Below are 7,192 nucleotides of genomic sequence, written 5' to 3'. Positions count from 1 at the left end.
ACACAGAGACATAAGGCACTGAACAAGAAAAATATATGATAGGACTAATGAAGATGAAACACTGTGGAAAAGCTTGAAGTAAAGAATCTTGTTATACAAAGTTCACTAAGAGTAAGGTTATCAGATATCTGACAAAAAGAAGACATGTCCTCTTTTTTGTCCTCATGTCCTCCATTTGGTATGAAAATATTTAAAATATTGTCTAGTTTTTTGAGTAGCTTGAATATTATTTTACTTTGATCTATTTTCATAAAAGTAGTCATTCAGACTTTTGTGTATTGTGATACGGTAGATTGTTGATTTATTTATTTCCCTAATTCATAAACAGAGTCAACTATCTAGCTTTATCTTATTTAATTTATTGCCTGATTCCAGCAATTGTAACTTTTGATGGCGAATTGGTGAGATGGGCAACATATAAATTTAATAAATAAATAGGTTTCAATCCAGCACTCTAAGTCTATGATCACTGTGATTTGTAGAGGACATATCTCATATATTTCTATGGGGAAATTTGAAAAACATGTTGTTGTTGATTCTATATTATTGTTAGCAAGTATTCTTGAAAATAAGGATTTGTTGGGGAAAAATTACGATTGAGGAAAAACAGTCTCTCTGATGCTGGAAAAAGTAGTTTTGTGTACATATAGGACACTAAATATATATTTTTGTTGTTTTTTGCTAGCATTTTTGTGATGGGTGCCAGAAAAATTAATACGCTAATCCTCCCCTCCCATTTGACTTCCTTTCCAATTGTCTGTATTCTCCTTTGCCTGTTCAGATATCTGGCAACCCTAATTAAGACACAGTGTATGTTACTAAGAATGCGTTCAAAGGAAAGGATGGAACAAGGCAAGGAGACAGTAACACTACCTGCACTTTGACATGATAGTGCTCAGGGCAGAGAGTGCCCAGTTTTCTGGAAGATCTGTTATACAAGTTTACTTGTAGGGAATTAACTTAACAATAGGTCTTCTTAGTCACACGCCAAGCCACTGACATGAATAATACTCTACAAATGCAATGGAAGTCAGAATATTGTCACTAGCTTGGATCATAGCTATATTAACATTGTCTGTATTAGGCTAAGTACCTAGTACAACAAGAATTGAATAATTTGCAACAAGGAAGTTAGAGCCTTCATAAATGATAAGAAATGAACATTATTCTTCATAGTTGAAGCACAGCTACAAACTTCCACATAACATTCTAGTAAAAATATACCCATAATTACTTTTATTGTCCTACTGTGAGCCAAAATATCTAGAATTCTAGATAAATGCATGCTCAACTGTTTGCAGAGATCTTTTAGAATTGCCTCCGCAAGAATAACTCCCTGAAAAAAATCTATGGTGAGTGAAAAATGGATCATGGATCCATTTATTGAACCTGATCTAAGAATCTAACAGCCATGCAAATCCACAAACTATTTTTTTGTAAAGTGGCAAGCCTATGAGAAGCCTATAAGTATCTCTTTATGAAATAACTCTCTTCCATAGCTAATATTTTGAGACATGTAGTTTTGGATACTGTTGGTAGTACACAAACTGCACAGTTACTATATACATTCATACTATATACATTAATAGCCCTTTCAAAAACCACAGAAGATTATGACTATCGAATAGAGGGAATTCCACAGTTTACCTGTGTAAAGAAGTAATTTCTTTGATCTGTCTTGCATATCTCATCTTCCAGTTTTATTGGATTGTCTCAAATTTTACGAGTCTTTTCAAAAGAAATAAAACCTAAATTGGCCTTCTTAGAGAATAAGATCAGTAGCAAAATTGGTGGCTGTGGTTTCTATTAGGAATCCAAACCTAATGTGTTATTACCTGCCTAGCCACTATAACAGCAACAGTCCATTTCTCTCCTTTCTTGCCTTAAGAACATAACAATAAATCTTCATAGTTGTGAAAGAACAAATTTATTTTGCAAATCATCTATTATTTAGTTCAAACTTCTCAGTAAAAGCATGCATACAATCTATTTTCTCATCAGAACCTAGCCACTCTTGGGGTGATGCTTCAAATGCTATCTGGAGTCAGAATAAGCACTGATGATGTTACTTAGTTTGGTAATGAAACATCTGCAAGAAAACAACCAAGCTCAGAGAGCACCAAGGACTTCAGAGTCAGACTGAATTAATACAATATTTTGGTGTGATTCTGTCAGAAAGATCAGGACCATATAATTAGATGGAGAAATTGAAAAAGTATTTTAGAATAAAAAGCTGTGGGAAAACCACTTCTATCTTTTCACTAACTATGCCTTACAGTATAGACATGTCCATTAATCACCAAAAGTCAACTTCAGCTACTGTAGAGTGTACAGTACTGTAGTTTTACCTTAAGATTGATCAGAGAGAACTAATGGATGGGATATATTTGTAGGGATGAATGTATGTGGACATACGGGTATCCCATACATATGCTGTTTAAAGTTTAAAGTTTATCTATATCTATATCTCTGTATCTATAAAGTTTTCTGGATTGTACCACCAATTAACATATTGTTGGGATACTCAACTTTCTGACTGGCTTGAGAAATTGAATCCAGATGAGAATGAATGGGGGTGTTTCTCTTGAACATCCTTTCTGTTTTGCCTTCTTAAGACAGTTACTTAGCTAGTTTTTTTCCAAATTACCTGTCTATGTCTATGTGAGCTTCAGTGAGCTGGTGGAATTTCTTCCCATGTAGATATGTAATCCTTTTTGAAATGAAGTTGTCATATACAGATTGTCATATACTATCTGCAATGGTAGACAGGAAAGCATACGAGGGAGACTAGAAGATATTCAATATTGTAATTTCAAAATACTATTGATGTGAGGGTAGAAAGCACAAATTAGAGAAATTATCCTGGGAATTAACAAGATGCAAATTGCAAGTTTCAACAACAGGAAAAATTTCACCTGTTGCTTTTTTCCTACTCAATTCCAATCACATCTGTTCTCAAAATATTCACTGTGGGGGGGGGGAAGCTATATAAATTGAAGAGAAATGACAGTTCCTGATCCTGGTATAACTAAGATAAATAACAGATCTACTCAGATGTAGCAACTAACTACATCTATATCTGATTATAAGGAACTTGTCATTTTGATTCCGACTAGCTTGAAGAACCTTGCTGACCTTTCATGTATGGACACATGGGAAATTTTATTTCCATCATATTTCTAGGATTTAAATTTAAAGTTTAAAGCCTTCATTTATGAAACTCACCTTTTTCTTATCTTAGCAACAAGTACTTATTATGAGAAAGGTATTAATAACTACTTGTTTATTATCTTGTCTCACAAACCCTGTTATTAAAAAAATACATCAGTTTTACACTGCAGACTCTTGGGAAACAATAATACAGCTGTGGTATGAAAGCATATTTTTTTAAAAAAATCCTCCTTAATAGCAACTATTCTATGTTTTTCATAGAGAAAAATCCTTCCACTTCCTCAATAAACTAATCCCAAATTAATTCTTTTTTCCTCATTTTTCTCTGATAATAAAATTGCAAGAAGTTACATTAAAAATAATCCCTGAAAGAGCTGGTATGAGTTCAGAGATCTTTATTATTGCTAGATTACTTTCCGAGAATTCCCCCTCCTGCAAGGGTTCATGGCATTCAGACTGAACTTATTTCACTGAAATATACTATAATATACTGTAGTCCTAAAATATATTGGAATAGAATGAAATGAGATGAGCTAATTCTGTTGTCTTATCTGTACTAATTCAATAATTGCACAAGCAAAATTGGGTATATCAATGTTAATCTTGCATATTATTACAATAGACTTTATGGAGAAGATTCCTTTATGAAATCTACACACGCAGATCTCAGATGGGACTTGAGATGATACTCTATCACTGATTTTTGATCTGTGAGGTTATTTCATACATGCAAAGTGAAAACTATCCTCATGTGACTCATGATGTGCGTAGCAAAGCAAATATATATAAAAAACTTCCAAATGATAGGCACATATGGATCTCTTAAGTATGAAGGATGTGTACAATAAAACACATTGCTAATCAAATGCTGATAAGATATTTAGCTCCTTCATCTCCCTCCCTACACAGCATTGCTCTGTACAATGCTTGCTCACACTTGGTTTTTGTTTTTGCTTTGTGTTATGCAAAAAAAGCCTTTGACACCTCTAATATCTCATATTTTATTCCACAATTACCAGGCTTTATGTTCTCAGTCACTTGCAGTAAGACTTGAAACATGCTGTTACTGTACTGTTTTCCCACCTGATAGTACTTATTCTGCCATTATTCATAGGAACTAGCCTAGCTGCTACATTTTGTATTTATTGATTCTTTGGTGTACTCTTCAAAATCAGCCTTGTACAGACTAATTATGATGTAATTAAGATATGCATAATTATTATGGGATCTGGCTGGCTTATACAATGTGCATTTTTTGTTACTTTTACCAACGAGTGGGCCAGAGACAACTCAGTGTCAATGAACATCCTAAATTGCCCTTTCTGGAGGAATGTAATCACGCCCAATCTCACCTGGAAGGGTTGCTAGCAAAAAGTTTCCTTTAAGCTAAAAAGCATATCCATATTTGAGTCCTACTTTGTGATTACATATTACTTACAATAGATTGGGAACAATTGATTGTTAGGAAAAACTGATTTGTACTTTTATGCACATTTAGAAGAAAGCATATAAAGTAGGCTTGGCCTTAAATGCAATAGCATAAAAAAAAATCACAGGAATGAAACTATGATTGTTGATAAAGTTATTGAATAGGATTCTCACACACACACACACACATACACATGTGTTTGTATATTTGAATATGTATATATGGATATGTACATATATGTATATACACACATACATACATACACATAAACGTGTGTGTTTGTGTGTGTGTGTGTGTGTGCTTATCAGTCCTCAGGTTTACCATCTGTACGTTAACATCTTTTGCTGTCTGACCTTAACATCTTTTTTTTCTTTCTGTCTTTGAATTTTTTGGCTAATTAGGTGACTCTATGGTCCCTGTGAGCCTGTCCTTTTGTGCAGAGTTCGTAATTAGAGTGCCTGTGCAGTTCTCTACTAATTGCAAAAATTGTGATTTTTAGATTAATGAGTTAATTGGTAATATCTGCTTACAACATTCCCTTAAGATATATTATATCAAATAATGTGTAGAACACATGACACTCAGAAAAAACTATAATAATTGTCTTAGAAGCTGCAAAGTACTTGGATAAATTAACATTATTTGCAAAGAAGCAAATTTAATATTGGATTTTTTTAAAAAAATACATAACCAATCAAGCAGCAGTGACTGAAGGTATTTGGATTGAAATATCAGATGTTTCTGTCCATTGTTGACTCTCATTTCACACAATAACATAATAACAAACCCTGGTATGACATCCATTCATTGATTAAAGAACACAGTAGAAAATCACACTATTAGAAATAGCATTTGCTCAACATAAAACACACCACACTTTACTATCTAATTGTATGTATCAGTCCATCATTGGTATTCATTCTTAAAACATTTTTGTTCTGGATTCTGAAATTATCTTCCATTCCATTTGGATGTCTTTTTAAATTATCTGAGTGAATGGTGTTTATACATCCAGGGGAAACACACCACTAAGAGTTATTAAAATGCCTGCATTTGTTATGTGCCTTTATTTGGTATGTAAGAGAAGAAATGCATATTAAACAGTACAGTATCCCCTATAACAGAGGCCTCAACCCCAGGCTGTAGCCCACTACCGGGCAATGGCCTGTTAGGAACCTGACAGCTCGATTTGTGCAAGTGGCAGGCCGGGCCGTCAAGCCATAAAGTTGGGGACCGCTATAAGCATTCTGGTCACTCTTAGTAATTTTCAAGACAAATATTAATCTTCCACATCATGAATTCTAGAATCTGAAACATTGTCTTGGATCTTATGTTAACCACACTAGGATAGCCACTCAGTGCTATACCAGGTAACTTAATTTAACAAAATTCATATGAACCTCAAAGCAAAATGTAATTCCACTACCAAATAAGATTTGAACTGGCATTTACATTTAGCGTGTTCTTAATAGTAGGTCTTAAAATTCTAGGCCATCAGAAGAATTCTAAATTTGGGATGGGAGAACAAATTTGAACAAGATCATATATATAACCCGTGTTGAAATTGTTCAATGTACTTTATGATCTCTAATTTATTCCACTATTATTCTGGAATTATTATTTTTGTGCATTAAACATTTACATCTAATATTGTTTACTGGTATGTAAATCCAGTGATGAAAGTGTCTTATCCAATGTGTATTATATGTTTTGCTAATATAATGTACTATTTATAAGGACATTAATATATGGCACAAGGGCTTGAATAAGAAAGGAATGCAGATTTGAGGACATGAGCATGCAATTAATGAATACCATATAAAGTAACATTAGTTATTTATTATTTGAAAAAGCTTTCAATGTTTTTGCAGAATCTAATTTTTTGTACCAAATTGCTCTTTTTTCATCAACTCTCACATTTTACTTTATGCATACGTATTTCCATAGTAATTACTGTTCCAACTATTTGAATGTTGCTACCTTAACTTAATGGATATTTTTTCCTTATCTGGAAAACTTGCTTCTTTATATATAATTCAATCCAACTAAAAAAATATCAGTATAATATTTTGTCCTCCATGCAATTCTATAAGTAGAATAGGTTCACCAATTACTTGTCCCCTCCCCAAAAAATGCCCAGTGAATCTTACAACTGAGACAGAATTTGGACTAAGAATTCTCGCTGTGCTGCCATGCTGATGTTTTCCAGTGTTTTTTTTTTCTTTGTAACTGGAAATATAACAAATCTTGTAATTAACCGAACAGTCTTGATTGCTAAAATTTGCTCCATTTATAGAATATGTGAACTTAATGGATTTGCACCCAAAATAGACGTGGACAGAAAGAGCAGAAAATGGTGCATACTCAGCAATTCCATGATGACTTCTATGTGAATAGCAGGGCAGCAGCTGCTAATCAGCTGATAACTGTTAGGATAGGAGTGATCAGAAGTTGAAATGGCTCAGCAATTAGAAGAAAGTGTTAGTTAGGACATTGCATGAGCAATTTAAATCCATTTTTGAAAACCCTAAGTATGCCAGTATGCCTAAACAATGGTAGCTATTAAGGAGGTCCTGTCTGGAATTTAGTTCA

Source organism: Crotalus tigris, unplaced genomic scaffold, assembly GCF_016545835.1.
Source record: "Crotalus tigris isolate CLP2741 ecotype Arizona unplaced genomic scaffold, ASM1654583v1 scf7180000017536.10889498, whole genome shotgun sequence".
NCBI lineage: Eukaryota > Metazoa > Chordata > Lepidosauria > Squamata > Viperidae > Crotalus > Crotalus tigris.
Note: the sequence above shows the minus strand (reverse complement) of the source record.